Below are 16,964 nucleotides of genomic sequence, written 5' to 3'. Positions count from 1 at the left end.
ATTTGGGCCACAATAAATTATTTTTTTAAGCATAGAGAAAAACATTTTAAGGGGTACTCATCAATATGACTTTTTTTAGTGCCATCAACATTTTATTATATTCACACACACAATTAAATATTAGCTGCAGTTTGCTATACAGTAACTAAAGGTGGGAGCTAGTTAGTGGAACTAGATTACTCAGTAATTATCACAAGCTGTTCTGTAATGGAGACTTAGCTCCCAGTTAAGTAATCATTTACCACTCACTGAAGAATGTTAGCCTTGTCTGAGCGCTTAGGAAGAAAGGAGGGAAACAAAATTATTGATATAATAAAATTAAACATTAAGACTGTATTTTGTGATTGTATATTTTTATAAGCCAAGCCTAGATTAGTCAGTCTTTTTAAATTTATGCTATGGATTCAGACAAAAACCACAATTAAAATCTTTTGCTTTTAGAGTAGATTATGGAGGTGTTTGAAACAAGACAATTATTTATTTTCCTATGGAGTTTAAAGCCGAGAGACCAACTTTCCTGTTAGAGCTATATGCAATTTGCTAGCAAACAATTCTACTTTTAAGGATTGCTGCATAAACTATGCCAAAGAGCAAGAAACCAAGAGGCAGTAGGATTTGAATGGTAAGTGAACAACTTAAAACTATTTCTAGAGCACTGGGCACTTGATTCTTCACACTGACTATTAACTGCCAATTTTTTTGCATTTGCCGACACTTCATTTGTGTGTTTTATTTCAGGCCAGCTTTTTAAAGCTGCTTTAATGAAAAGTCTATATGAAATTAGTTCTGTCTATTCTAAATACTCATTCATATATAAACTGAAAGAAATGTCACCAAATCCCCTAGTCATACAGTGTTTTCAATAGCTTTAATTTATGATTTAGATGATCTGAAGTCATGAGAGTGGTTGAATAATGAACATACTAACAACAATGATATATCCAGTTGTGTGTGTGAATAAAATTAGTTAGATACAAGCTATGATAAAAAAGGTTAACAGTTATTGTAGTTTGTCTCCCCTTATATTTTTGCTGATAAGCAAACCACAAGTTGTAATGCATTTGTTTGTTTTTTGTTTGTGCTGCTCTGAGAGAGAGATCTGGTTACGTTTTCAGATGGCCTTTCCCTCATCAAAATGGTGAAAGCTAGAAATGCCAAATTAGGATAGAGAAAGGAAGTCTTTCTAATGATTAAGTTAGGAAAGACACCAAAATAATTACTATCCTTTCCTTTTAGATGAAATGAGTTGGTGATTGGAATGGAAGTGCCTGCTCTGGATCATTTATTATGCCAATATTGCTCACACATACCTAAGGGGGCTGGGGAAGGGCAGTGTACACTCAGAAAAGTCTGTTTCTGCAGAGAATTTTCTAGAACTAGTTCTTTGCAGATGCTATTAGTATTGAAAATATCTGTGCATCCCAGAGCTAGAAGATTTAAAAGGAAAAGATTTGTGCTCCCCTGTAAGAGAAAGGTATAGCTATCTAGCTCTGGAAGGCCTAATTATCATGAGTTATAGCTCTGCCTCAAAGCATTTCAGTACAGTGTTTTGCCATGTTATTTGGGTTTTCTTTTTGTAAGTTATATGATGTATGTATTTATGAAAGGGTGGGGAAACTGTGAAAGGTTACAGCCTGAGGAAAATGGATCACTCCAAGCAGACATGTTGTGTACTCCAATTGGATAGGGAATTCAAAACAAGGAGACCTGAAGGTCACTGTTTGAGAGGCCAGGGACTCTGACCTATTATGCTAAATTTCTCTGAGTTTCCCATCCAGAGATTTTGAATCTCTTACAGGGCTAACTTTGTGGAACAGAACTGCTAGGGATGCTAGAGCTGACTTCAGAGAGAGGCCAAGGAGCACCAATGCACTTTGGTCCCTCAGTCTCTGCCTGTTGCATATAATAGTCTAGTCTCCTGGGGACTATAATTCTTTGGTCTAACTTTGATTGCTGAGTTTAGTATGGGGTGTTAGGCGGTGATGTTGGTCTGTGATATACAGAAGTTCAGACTAGATGATCTGGTAGTCCCTTCTGGCCTTAAATCTCTGTGAACAGATTGGACCAGGACTAAAGTTGTGGATTTTGCTGGATTAGAGCATGCAGACAGAAGAGAGCCACTCTCTGTCACCAACTTTGTCACCACCAACACTATATGAATTTATGAGTGAGGTTGCAGATGGGTGGGGATTGATTAAATAGGACTGAGGCAGTCCATACCTCAAGACCCTGTTTAGGCACACCTTAATTTTTGTTTTTCATAAATAGAGACATTTGGGATTTCATATTCTCAATTATTCCTGTATCCTTGTGAGTGTTGAAGAAACACCTGGAATGGTGACCAAGATATTTGGACTTTTAAATTTCTAAAGTATGAGATTGGATAAGGTTTTGGGTAGGGGCTCAAATCACACTTATTTTAGAAAGGAAATCCTAAACATAATACTGAGCCCAATCCCCACTTACTGCAATGACCATCTGCCAGAACGGTTATATGTATAACATGTTAATTTCCCTCTATTAAGGGCTTTTCCACACAATGGGATGTAAATTTTAACTCTCACCAGTGTATTATGCACTAACTGACTTGTGTGAATCCAGATGGAGCACAATAAAGATTTCCTAGTGCATGAAACTCCCGTTTCAAACAGTACTACACTAATATGCATTAGGGAATGTTTAGAACTTGCCTGCAAGGTCCACATGGGACAGTTAGTGAGCAACATGCTGGTGCACATTAAAATGTATGCCATACTGGTGCAGATTAACACACTGTGTCTACAAACCAAAGAGTGTTTTGGCCACCATTAATATCTTTATAACTTACCTTTGCAAATAGAGAATATTAACACTGTATTCCCTCAATTTTGTACCTAGGGATTATGATATACTTTAGTAAAGTCAGTGTCGTGCAAAGGCATTATTGTAAAGATTGTAATGGTTACCAATTATCACCACAACCATAGATGCAATGTTATATTAGTATTCATTTAATCCAGATTTTATTCATAATTTTGGCATTGAAAGTATCAGAGTACTAGCAAAGTATATGTTTTGGGGTTTAAAATTGGGGGCCAAAATTTTCGAAGCTTAGATACCTAAAACTAGGAGCTGAATACAGATTTAAGCACCTAAGTGCTTCTATTTTCAAGAGGCACCAAGCGCCTACATCTTCACATTGATTTCAATAGCAGCTTTGGGAGGGAAGTACCTCTGAAAAATAAAGGCACATTTAGGTGTCCAACTTGGAAAACTTGGGTTAAGGTGTCTTTGTTAATATCTTAAAAGACTAATATGTGAGAACTTCACTGAAAGTAAAGAATTTACACTATTCTTTGGTCCCAGTAAGCAATAGTTATAATTACAAGGTCCAACACTGCCGGAGACATCTTTTTAGTTTCCCTGTGCTAATATTATCAGTCTACCCTTGCAGAATGTCAATGGCTAAACATATTCCATCTCTGGGCCAGTATAGTGCTGAGAAATGGACTTTGCCATCTGGCTTTCTAGCATTATCATCAGGTCTTTTTAATTAGGTTCAAATCAGTAATCTCCATCTTTTCCCCAGCTTTTACCTTTTTCGGCACCATTATGATTGAACTCATTTCCAGTGCGCTGCAGGGTGCTCAAGTGGAACCTAAATTGAATAGGATTTTCCCCACAGGTTTTCATACTTTACATATGCTAGCAAAAGTTATATCAAGCTTGCCCAATAGTGCATATAATTCATTTTTTGTTTTATTAAGATATGAAGATGACCATTCCATTAAAAAGCCAAGCAACCTTAAAAACCCTAAATGAAAAATGGGCTCATAATTGAAGAAGTTAAAGACCTCTGGCAAAAGGGGTGGAAGATTAAGGCACTGTGATTGTGCTCTTCTATATATTATACACTTAAAAAAAACAAACAAACAAACAAAAAAACCTTATACCCCTTTAAATTTAAAATACATCCTTATTTGTAAGTTAGTTTGCTTTTTCTCTACTTCAGCAATGTTTAAGGAAATCTTGTAGGGTTCTAGGTTTAGAACAGGTTAAAAATGTCTAAACACTGTTGAATGTTTAAGGGGCAGCAGAGTCAATAAATTCCAGCCTTCTTAAAGCAGAAGCTCCTGCAAAAACCACACAGTGTTTTCTTGTTCTTCTCCAGCTTGTACAGCCTGGCAATTAAACTATATAATAACTTTGTGAATCTGCTTATGTAAAAAAAATTCTGTTAAGTGTTTACTTTATATAAGAAGTCCATAGGGATTTGTTTTCATAGGAAAATCTGACCTAATTTAAAACAAAGAAAAAGCCCTAAATGGATTGAAACCATCTTTAAATTGGAACCTCCCAAAGAATTTCCATCCAGATTTGAATTTCCAAGAAGTTCAAGGGGATTTAAAGAGGATTCAGGCCTTCTCTAATTCTGATTAAAGAAATACTTGATTTTACAAGCCAGAGATATTTATCTCTACGGTTTTTAATTTCGGTTCACAAGTGATAACATACAAGTCCCTACCCATTGAAATGAGTAAACCATTCAAAATCCTTAAAAGAGGAAGACAGGGGAGAGACTTCAACTGACTCCTTTTGTGCTTATGCAACAAATTCTTCAGACAGGCGCTAGACTGGTAGAAAGGTGCTTGTACTTTTTTAAACTCCACACATGAGAGAAAACACCCAAGTACACCGTGTAATCATTCAAGAAATAATTACATGCGAGTGTGCTTGTGGGGGACATTAGCCAGCTGCACTGGAGAGCAACAAAATCTAGAGAACCTTGACACACAAGTTACATACAGCTTGCTGCAGAGCACACAGAAACTAAAGTATAGAGCTTTAACCAGTAGCTTTTCCACTGAGTGGCTGAAAAGTGAAGGGGGTGGAAATAAGAACTTTCATTTCAGGTCCACCCAAAATGAATTTTTTTCTGTTTGGCAGAACAAAAAGGCCTCCCCAAATTGTGTTTGGTCAAACAAAACATTTTTGTTGACCTGAAACTACATGTTTCATTTTGGTTTTTGCAGTCATTTTGCAATATTTGTTTCAGAAAATTGAATTAAATTCCAAACCTAAACATCTTTCCGAAATGAAAAGCAGAGGCATTTCATAAATGCTGAAACAAACAGTTTAGACCTTTCTGAATTTTTTTCCTAACAATTCACCAAAATTAACCCAAATCTGCATTTTTTTTTCAGCGAATAAGTTATTCCAATTAAATATTTCACCCAGCTCTACTCAGCTATTATCACTGTTCAAACCACTGTGGTATCCACTGAAGTGGTCCTAAAACAATGTATGTGTATATTTCCAGACTCTCTTCTGAAGCTGGTTGAGTGAACTGTAAACTATTTCTCGTTTTAAAAAAAAAAAAAAAAAAAAAAAACAAGAAAAAACTACTTTTTTGCTGTACTTGTGCTTAAACCGTTCACCAATGATGTAGGTTACCATAGTATAAGATGGAAGGTTTAGAGCTTTAAGCTTCATTTAGAATGAAGAGGTAAAATAATACTTCGATTCCCTGTATTTAAATTAAGTGGTTCTTGTCACTTAATTCCTAGTGGAACAAAACTGGAAAATTGACATAAGATAGAATTCTTTTAAAAATACTACTTTTACCCAGAGATGACCCATGCCTGCCAATAGTAGGAGGGCAGAGTGAGGGCAGCCAGCTTCAGCAGTGGACTGAGCAAGCTCATATGGACTGAGCGTGCTCAGTAACAAGCCCAGCAACAAATATGGGGGGCCATATGACCCTGCATGCATCACCTCTGCTTTTACCTAAACATCTGAGTATGCTTTACAAAAGAAAGGAATAATCACTTGGTTTTTTTACAGCTGCGAAAAAATGAGGTACAGAAAGGTTAAGTAACTTGTCGAAGTTGGCAAGTCACTGGCATAGCCATGAATAGAACCTTAGGGTCCCTATTCTGTGCCCTAACCATTAATTAACTCTACCAGTCATAACCTCTTAATGCATCTTCCTTCTTCTGTTCCAGTCTTCCCTTATCTATGTATTATACTATAAACAGGATAGAAAAATTAACTTCAGTATAATCCAATACCACTTATTTACTGGATTTTTGAGGGTTTGGGTTTTTTTAAACCTCCTCTCTTATAAATATTCTTCCTGAAACTCTGTTGTATCTTTGTGCATGTGATTACCTAGTCAGTTAGGCTCTTATAAATTTGTGACAGTAAAGGGTGTATCCTGTCAGGGTGTATACAGAAATCCCAAGCATATTAGGATAAAAATAGACATAATCTGTGTCAGTATTTCCCATTGCACTCAACTCCCTTAACCACAATGTAACAAATAATGGCTGCAACCTGTGCCACATCACAATTTCACAAAGGGATTCTCTTTTCCTTTAGTCTTTCTAAAGTAAGTTTATCACTAATGAAAGATGCGAACTTGACAGCCCTAATTTATCCACAAAGCAGTTGCAACTAACTAATGTACTCTTACTGGTGTTCTTGACTGAGCAACCCTAAGGTAGATACACATGTCTGTTAAGTTTCCCTGCTGAAACTGCCAGCCACATTGCCAGTGGCACCAGCTCTGTCAATAAAGAAGTTCAGTCTCCAAAGTTGTCAGGCCAATACCTTTCTCCTAAAGAAAAAGGAAGCTCCTGCACAAACTTGCAAGTTGTTGCAAGCCATATCAGTCTTGTCAACGGACTATGGCTGAGTGAGGTGAGTAATGCACCATGAAGTGCTTAAAACAGTCTTAGCTTCTTCCCTCAGATGTGTGCAAAACTATTTTCATGCCCTAAATTCAGGTTCAACACAAAGCAGTAGTCATCCTCAGCTGTTTTCATTTTCCAGTAGTTCCACCTGCTGGTGCACATGCTCTAACATTCCCCTTTACAGTCTTCATACGAATCATTTGCATTTTTTATACATTTTTATCATTTGCTTTCTTTAGAAGGTATTTGAATGACCTGCTTTTTTACCCCTCTCTACATCCAGCACTTTGGAAGGCCTCCCACTGTGACCCAATTCTAATAGCAATAGTATTTCACACATGTGACCAGTGAACTCATCCATTGCAGCCCTCCCAGGTAAATACTTATCTCCTAATTACAGCTGGAGAAATTGAGGCACAGGAAGGTTAAGGCCAATATTTTCAAACTGAGCTATTTAAAGCCATATCAATAATCTTCACAATTTTTTTCCATTGGCTTTATCAGAATTTTTATAAGATTTCAATGAAACTTCAATGTTTTGATCAGCTGTAGAAAAGACATTGCACATTGAACTGTTGCATACCATGATAGAGTCAGAGGAAAGTTTACTATCTATGATGTCGTGAGTGATTTGTTTGGAGAACTCTACACAAATAAAGGGCAGAAAAATTGACAAACGTATAGTGGCTGTGGTGGGTATGGGCACGGACCTTTTTCTCAAGTAGGGGCTTTGGTGCAGGAATATTTCTCTTAAATAGTTGTACTTAGCCTCTTTGCTCCCTGTGGCTCTTAAAGCACTCTACAAACATTGAGCGTTATGCATTAGTAGAACTGTGGGAGATAGTAGAGCATGACATCTAGCTTATCCTTATTTGTTTTCCTGTTTTCAGACCCTAATAGATTGCTTCCTGCTAGTGAGGTTTGCCAGACTGCAAAGAAATACTTAATATAGCTGAATGAACCTCATGGCAGTTGATCTGGGATTTTTTCATTGATTTGTGGTTATGGCAGACTACTTTCTTCCGCTTCACTCTGTGGCAATAAAACTAAAATAGACACTGGCTATTCAAACTGCAGGCAATCTAGGAATTTCTGTCACAGGAGATAGTAACACTGTGTTATACTTGTAAAAGAAAAGACCAACAGGATTTTATTCAGGGGGACAAGGCAATATGCCATGCTTATTATCAGGAAAAAAACACAATTATGTTAATAGCTAATATCTAGTACACACACCCACACACACCAAATATTCTGTAGTTCGTCAGGTATAGTTACCAGTGCTGATCGTTGCTTGACATCATAGCTTGAGTTTGTTGCTGGTGTTCGCAACTCATGGTGGCTACCCTGGCCAGGGAAGCCAGGCACAAGGGAGAGCAGGGTCTCTGTCGGGCTTGCATCGATGCTCTTTGATGCTATGCAGAACATTACCCGAAGCTTTACAATCTCACCCGTTCTTTTGTAGGTTTTAATTTTGATGTGAGTCGGAGTCCTGCTGTGTCACATTGACTGGTGATCAATGATCACACAGGAACCCTGAGGCAATTACAGACATGACTTTCATGTTGTCTTGATTATACTTTGTTTTTGTTCTTTTCTTTCTGGGGTGGATCCTTCTTCTTGCTTTTTCAGGGATTTGTCTGCATTCTTCAGCCATTAAGGTGGTACTTGCATTTCATCAGGACAGGCTGGTGTTGGAGACTGATCCCATCTCACACATACCCTTCATTCACACATCTCGTTCACACGTCTAAATGAAATTACACAGTATACACTCAAAAACAAGTTTCATCAAGAGTACAAAATGGAGTACATTATTCAAGATGGAGTTCCAAATTTACAATATGGAGTCTCATGGGACATTGGTTACAATGTAATAGGACAAGCTATTAAACAGAATTACTTTAGTTATGACATTAAAGAACAGATACTCTAAAGGCAATTTCTAATGACTACCGTAAAAGAATGAGCTACTTAAAAGACGTACAATTTCTATCTGTGATAATAATAAAAGCACAAGTGATTTAAACAGTAGAGGGGCAAGCAGCAAGTGACTTGAAGACAGCTTTGTGAGTGGTAACTAAAAGGAGAGGCTTCCTCAGAGAATGCAGGAAAGCGGCAGCTCTACCAATACGCGGACAGTATGATTTTATGAAGGAATCAATTAGTGTGGTTTTAGTGTGTGTTAGATAAAATTAATTGTATTTACATTACAAATGAATTGCCTTTATTGTCTATATATCTGTACCCCTACAACTATACTTACAAGTTAGAACTGTGCTACTGGTACACAGTCAGAGACCAACAATTGTCTCCGTTAGTTAGCCCCTCAGTCTAAACAGGGAGAGTTGTAAGCCATCTCACATGAGGTGCACTCTGCTTCTCCAATAAAAGACTGATGTTTGCAGGCCAACTGCATTCATTAGACTACCATTTGGAAATGCTTTATGCACAGCTCTCAGGTTGGATTTATGGCTGTGCTGATGTACAGCCTGCAACGAGATGGAAGAATGCTTCTGCCAACCATTTCTTGGAGCTATGGGCCTGGTGGAAGCCAGAGAATAGCCAAGACAAGACACTGTCTCCAACACACACCTTACTAGTCCCAGAATGCCCCCCAAAACACTCCCAGAACTTGGGGTTCTTCTGGAAGGTAGGAGGATGAAAACCTAGGTCTGCATCTAATAGGGGGCACTCAGCAGTGGGGTATTCTCTAGGGTGGCATGGTGAAGCTTGCTTTGCAGCTGCTTAAGGCCAACTTTTGCTTTTCCTATGCTGTAGTTTTGAGTGGCTCTTGTTGACTACTACAACTATGTTTCCTGCTAACATCCCTCTGTCTGTCCTCCATTCCCCTCCAGGCTTCTCTGTGTGAAATGCAACCCTGTTCCTCTGCTTCCCCAGACTCCTCTGATGCTGACTCTTTCCCATGCTCCAGCCTTTTATCTCCACAAACCACATCCACTCATTCCTCTCCCTTTCCCCAAACTCCTCTCATTCTGTCCCTCATCCTCTCCCTCAAATTACCTCTCAACCAAGTCTTTCTCCTCTCAAATAGTTCTATTTTCTCTTCCGTTTCCCCACATAACTTTCAAATGCTCCCCTTGTGCCTGTCTTCCCTAGCTGCCTACCAGCATTACCAGCATGTGAAGAAATGTGCTGCCCCAACCATGCTTCTTCATCTCTGCAGATCCACAGAACCAGCAAGAGAATCCATGCAAGAAAGAAGTGGTTGAGGACTAAAGTTACAGCAAGAGAGAGTAGAGTGGACCCTGCTGCCAGAAGTTTACAATTACAGCTGCTCCTTTCCTAAAGGGCAGAACAGCTGGATGGTTCATCAACTGCCAATAGGGTGTGAGGAACAGACTGCTCCATGCTGCTGCACAAATTACCCTTTGTTTCCTCCTCACAGCCAGCCTAAAGCTGGAGGATGAGGAATCATTGTTGCATCCCTAGGCTGAGCATGTTGAATGGGGATGACACACATTCCCATCTTCCCTGTTACTATGCCCATGCTGACAATAATAAATGAGGGAAGGAACAGTCAAAAAAGTCAATTTGCATAGCCATGCCTCCCTGGAATGTGCCAGGCATCCGCTATTTGGTATGTCTCCATCTTTATTTGGCATTAATTATATCACAGAAATATCTAGTTAGAATCAAATCCCATTGTGCTAGGATCTGTCCAAAGACATCATAATAGACTCTGCCATCAGATTTCACAATCCAATTTTAAGACAAATTATTGAAAAGGGTCTGTCCAAAAGGATCCCTCAGTCAGGCTACTCAGGGAGGAAAAGATTATGGGACTTAATGTAGCAGATGTGCAAAGAACAACCCAGGCTAGACAATGATGGTGGAGCCTTGCTCGAGTTCTAAGTGATGTTTGAGGGTAAGGGAAGGATTCTGATTTAAACACATACTACAACAAAAAAGTATCACTGTGATTATTATGTATTTGCAAGGGCCAGCTAGTGCTCAGCTTGGTCAATTAATTTCAGCCTAAGATTATTTACCTTACCTCCTGAGTCTAGCACCCATTGCCAGAAAAAGTAACCCTATCAGTTGCTGACACCAATGGAGATGTGCACCCTGCTGTTCCTTCCAGGAAGCCCTGGTGCAATGCATGGGCATTCCTTGGGAGCATGGGTAGTGCTCAAATCCCAGATAGTTGGCCAGGAGGTGTGAATTTGAACCACATTTCTTCCTGGGATGGTTGGGAAGCTTACAATGGAAGTGTTGAAAAATGCCAATTTGTCAAAAGCTAAATGTTTTTGTGGGATGAAATTTTATTCAGGAAAGGTTTCTCGGGTCCAGCGTGGAATTTCTGGTCAAGGTTAGAGGAAAAAGAGATCCACCACATCTCTGAATAGCCAATATCCCAGTGATCAGGACATTCTGAGGATGTGGGACACAGAGATCTGCTCTACACTGGTGACAGAGGTAGACGTAAGGTCTCTTACGTCGATCTCTGAAAGCCTGCGTCTACATTGGCACGGCAGTCCCGTTGACTTAACACACGACAAAAGTTGACATAATAAAACCACCTCCGCAAGTGGTATAGCGCCTAATTTGATGTTATTGGTTCGATTTTGCATCAATGTAGACACAGAATAACGTAATTCGACATTCATGGCCTCCGGAAGGTACCCCACAATGCCTTGTTGTGACCGCTCTGGACATTCTCACACTGCTGTTATAGGTCATATTCACCGGAAATGGCCCCTTCCTTCATGCCCCGGGAAAATTTCAGTTTTTGTTTCCTGTCCGGCCAATGTCGAGGGAGCTTGTAGCTGAACTCCTCATGGCTACTGCAAGGCCCAAACGCGCTCAAGCATAGAGTCAGCCAGAGGTATTAGATCTCATCGGTTTCTGGGGCAAAGAGTCCGTTGTGGCTCAGCTCAGAGCCAGCAAAAGAAATTTGGACATTTATTGGAAGATATCCCAGGGAATGTTGGAGAAGGGGCACAACAGGGATGCGCAGCAGTGCTGCGTGAAGATCAAGGAGCTACAGCAGGCATATCAAAAGCCCAGGAAAGCTAACAGCTGTTCTGGCTCCTCACCCCAAAAATGCCGATTCTACGAGGAGCTGCATGCCATTCTTGGCGGTGACCCCACCACGGTGCCGCCATGCAGCATCGTTACCTCTGCTCCATCCCACTCCAAGGACAATGATGAGGACTCCGTGGATGAGGAGGAGGAGGAGGATGTGGAGAGCAGGGCGCAGAAGAGTGGGGTGTCCCTTCTCCCAGACAGTCTGGACCTATTCCTGACCCCAGAGCATTCCAGCAGCACACAGGACAGCACTAATGATCCCGGGGAAGGCACATCTGGTGAAGTTTTTTTTTTTTTCTTTTTCATTTTCTTCTTAGCAGTTAAGTTCTTCTTTAAGGGTGGGTTTGGGGATGGAAAGGTGATTTCAGGGGTTTAGCGTACTATCTTGGGTGGCTACTCCCGGAACAGATTATTTATGTGCAGACATACGCTCCGAGAATCATCAGTTGATATCTCAAGGAAATTTTCATGTATGTAATCTGTTATCCTTTGCAAAAGGTTTCGGGGCAGGGCAGCCTTGTTTCTTCCTCCCCAGTAGGATTCTTTGCTGTGCCACGCTGCAATCAAGGGAGCCAGAATCATGGAGGAACACAGCATAGTGGCATTAAGGCCAGGCTGGTACCCCACTGTATGCAGCAAATCTTCCCTTTCCTTGTGCCTTACCCTCAGGAGACTGATATCGCTCATGGTCACCTAGGGAAGACGGCGTATATTTATTCCCCATTGTATTGCCCCAGTAAAGGCATTTTTTAATTATTTGGCTATAGCTTCAGACAACACTATTAATCCCCCCAATCTGTCCCCAGATCCCCAGTGGCCCCTTCGTGACAAAATAGTCATATTAATTAAACCATGGTGCCCAGGCACCCTTCTCATACAGGGCATTTGAAATGAGCTTTTTTAATCCTCTCTAAAGCAGAGTAAAGTGCCCCTAGCTTACTACCTCTGCAACAGCACAGCAAGCCGACCCTTCTGGGACTTGCAGAATGGAATGAGGGTCTGTCTTACCCTTATGCACAGCAAGGGGAGTTTTTTATACATTGTTGCATTTCTTTCATTTCCCTGGGTATCCTACCAATGGCACCGTTGTACATTTATTTTAGTTCTGTAGATACCTCGGCCTTGGCCCAGCCCGCTCGAACTGCTGCGGAAAGACAATCGCAGATTAGGAAGAGAAAAAAAGAACAAAACAAGAGACAACATGTTTGGTGAGCTCATGAACACCTCCACAGCTGCAGAGACAGAGCTCTGAGTGTGGCGGATAACCTTGTCCCAGAACATGGACATGGACAGGGAGAGTCAAAGAGTAATGCAGGAGCATGATCACAGTACCACGCAAGAGATGCTGTGAATCATGCATAACCAAGCAGACATGCTCCAGCGGCTTGTGGAACTTCAGGAGGAGCAGCGGCCGGACAGAGTCCCGCTGAAGCCCCTCCATAACGCACCTCAGCCTATGGCTTTGCTCCCCTCACCCTTTCCCCACCCCCCAAGTGTTCTCAGAGGAGAATGGCCAGGCTGCAGTATTTGGTGCACTCCACCCCAGAAGAGGCGAGCAGAAAGCAATGGCAGTCCCGCTAACAGCTGGCCTGCAAGCAATCACGCTACCATTTGAGATGGTGAATGAACACCAGCCCCCCGCCTCCACGGACTTGAATGTTCATAAATAAAAGTTTGCATCGTTTCAACACGTTTCTTTATTAAAACATATCTTGCTTGGGAGGGATTTGGAGGGTACTGGCGTACATTGTAGGGGGGATTTAAAGCAAAGGCACATAACGTACAGGAACAGAAATCATTATTGTATCTCATTGCAGAACCTGGTTTTCAATGCCTCCATAATGCAAAGTGCTACGCAGCCAGCTCTCAGCGTATTGCAGGCATCTGGCTGCTCATAGTTAGTGGCCAGTCTTTCTGCCTCCACAGCCCAAGCCTGAGGGAACCTTTCACTTTACACACATTATGAAGAACACAGCACACAGATATCACTGAAGGGATGTTCTTCTCACTCATGTCCAGCCTAGTGAGGAGACTTCTCCATCTGCCCTTTAAATGCACATTCAACAACCATTCTGCAACTGCTTAGCCTGTTATTAAAATGCTCCTGGGCGCTGTCAAGGTGCCCAGTTTATGGCTTCATTAGCCAAGGGAGCAAGGGATAAGCAGGATCCCCCAGGATCACTATTGACGTTTCAACACCCCGATGTTAAGTTTTTGGTCTGGGAAGAAAGTGCCCGCCTGCATGTTAGAGAACATCCCCGAGTTCCAAAATATGCATGCATCATGCACCTTCCCAGACCACCCTACATAGATATCTGTAAAACGACCCCTGTGATTTACAAGTGCCTAGAGGACCATTGAAAAGTATCCCTTGTGGTTTACGTACTCAGTAGAGAGGTGAACAGGAGCTAAGATAGGGATGTGCATGTCATCAATGTGCCCCCCCTGCAGTTTGAGAACCCCATCACGGAAAACCCATCCACTATGTCCTCTACGTTTCCCAAAGTCACTAGCCTTCATAGCAGAAGTCTAGTAATGGCCTGGCACACTTGAATCACGGCAATTCCCACTGTAGATTGACTGACTTCAAAGTAATTCCCAACCGAGCGGTAACAGTTGAGAGTTGCCAGCTTCCACAGAGTGATGGCCACTCTCTTCTCCACCGTCAGAGCTTGTCTCAAGCAAGTATTCATGCACTTCAGGGACGGGGCCAGCTCTGAGCAAAGTTCAAGGAAAGTTGCCTTTCGCATACGAAAGTTTTGCAGCCACTGGTCGTCATCCCACAGCTGCATAACAACGCTGTCCTACCAGTCTGTGCTTGTTTCCCGGGACCACAACCGGTGCTCCACTGACTGTAGATGAAGCAGTACAGACTGCAGCAATCGGGAATCGTACTACTTGATGGCTTGTAGCAGAGCAGCCTCGGTGGCATAGCGGTTGCCCACGCCTCAAGTTCTCAGTCTTCTTTGAACATACTCCATGTTAAGCCCAGATGTATTTGTGATGCTCACAGTAATAGTGCAGAGTTGAGCTGGCTCCATGTCTCCACAGCAATGACGAGCACATGGCATAAACTGCGCAAAAATCAGTTTCCTGTTTGTTTGGGGGAAGAAGGGAGGAGGAAGGAGCGTTGCATCATGGGACAATGAACGTTGTCCCACCAGCCACTGCGGCTAGTTGCACTGTGGGATAGCTACCCACAGTGCACTGCTTTGACTGCCGACACAGTCGTGGTGAGTGTGGATGCACGAGCCCGGCACAAGGAGTGTGGTGTGGACACAATCCAGCGAGTTCTAAAAATTGGCGGGTGAAAGTCGACTAAAGTAAGTTGACTTCACTCTGCAGTGTATACATACCCAGATTCAAGTCCTTGCTTCACCTGATTCAAATCAGGAACTTGAACTTGGATTTTCCACACCTCAAGTGAATGCCCTAACCACTGGGATAGTGGCTGTTTTGGATGGAGTGGTGTGTATCTCTGGTTTTTCATTGGAAAAAAAAATCTAAAAGGTATGTTTCATCCCAATTAGTAATGGGACATTTTTCAAAATCTTAAGCTTTCACAAGATGGGAAAGCAATTTCCTGCCTCCTCTATGCCTTCCCCAGACAGTCTGTATTTGGCTATGTGATGAGGAGTGGAACTCATCTGCAGTTCACCTTTACAGGCCATTGAGCAACAGAGGGTCTCTGATTAGCTGGTGATGAGGTGCTAACATAGCTGACCTGTCACTGCTCTTAATTTCTATTTGTCATTTGTTATTGCAAACAGTTTGTATTAGAAATATTGTAAGAGAGAAAGCTGGTATTTGCAAACAGAGTCCGGGCTGGATTTAGGGGCAGGCGACCCAGGCAAACTCCTAGAATGCTGAGATTGGGGGGTGCTGGGATCGGGGTGCTCTTTTTGTTGTTAGCGACAAAAGGGAAAATAGAATGTTTGAAATAAAATGTTTGATAGTCCATATATGGATTCATTTTTCACTAACCTCCTAGAATGTTCTGGACCTTTGTAGAATCTCATGGAACCTTCCAGACTTTCTGGAAAAGTTTAACAAATGGGCGGTAGGGGGTGCCAAAGACACTCCTCACCTAGGGCGCCATTTGGTCTAGGGCCAGCCCTGCGCAGAGTAAGCACTTGTACCTCCATCTGGGGAAAATACAAATCGGTCTAGACAGCATTGTCCCTCACTCTCATCCTGGAGAATCCATGTAAATATTTGGGTTTATGCAATTATGATAAAGACATTGCAAGGATAGCCCACACACTTCTGGGTCAGATGCTGAAGAGGAATGAACAGATGATGATAAGGATTCCTTTTGCCAAGAGCTTCCTTAACCTTTAAACCAGCTGTTAATCACAGTCTAATTTAAGTTATCTGTTCTCTGAATCTACAGATTCTTCGCTACCTACAAATTTCTTTTACAAAAGGCTTCCTTCCTGTTAGAAAATGTAATAAAAAGATGCATCTTTTTCTGCTTTGGGAAAGAATGGACATATTTGCATAAATACCTTATTGGATACAAAATTACTTCAGTCTTCAGATAGGCCTTGATAAACTCTCTTAGGAGAGTATTGTGAAAGCTATTTCATTTTTATTTTAATTACAATGAATTATTTGTTAAATGAAAAAATCTCACAGACAGCAGACTCGCATACCAAGCTGTTTCCCTTCAGAAACCAGTTTATAGCCAATCCAATTTTATACAGTCCAAGCCTATTTTATTAGCATATTATCTATGCAGGTTATTCAGTCAGTCAGCTGTGCACTTTCCAGAGATAAAGTGACATTTCTCCTGTTGTGGATGCTACACTGCTTCCAATTTATGTACAGATAAAAGCAGGTGGGGGTGGGAAGAGGAAAAAAAGAGTGATCATGAAGCTGTATTTTCATCTTTGACTATATTAATGTCATGAGCTTAGATTCTTAAGATCTTTTATGGGATTTTCTGACAAAGACAGTCTGGAATATGTTATACATAAAGGCTTAGAATTGAGTTACCAAAAATGTATAAGTATTTTAAAAGATTTAGATACAGGAATTAACTAACTGAACTAGAACTGCAGAGTATTTTATTACTATTTACAAAGAAAGGTTATGTTTACTATAAGGACTTCCTTTAATGTATGGCAGTTGAACTTTTTAATAAGTTTTTCTAATTTAATGCAAGCAAGCAAAAGTAACCTGTTGCCGCAAATATGATTAAACACAATATGCAGGAATCTATCAGACTTTGACAGG

The 16,964-nt window shown here is 41.1% G+C and overlaps 1 long non-coding RNA gene across 1 annotated transcript in view; it reads left to right on the top strand.

The window, feature by feature from the left end:
• Positions 1–286: 286 nt before the first annotated feature.
• Positions 287–16,964, top strand: part of LOC137153252 (uncharacterized) — a 161,525-nt gene continuing 144,847 nt past the window's right edge. Inside the window, exon 1 of the long non-coding RNA XR_010919745.1 lies at positions 287–622. This is a non-coding gene — a long non-coding RNA (uncharacterized lncRNA). The remainder of the gene's footprint in view (positions 623–16,964) is intronic.

The sequence above is a fragment of the Emydura macquarii genome, unplaced genomic scaffold, assembly GCF_026122565.2.
Source record: "Emydura macquarii macquarii isolate MOO-44397 ecotype Brisbane River unplaced genomic scaffold, CSIRO-AGI_Emac_v2 contig_1253, whole genome shotgun sequence".
Classification (NCBI taxonomy): Eukaryota; Metazoa; Chordata; order Testudines; family Chelidae; genus Emydura; species Emydura macquarii.
This window is presented reverse-complemented; position numbering and strand designations above follow the sequence as displayed.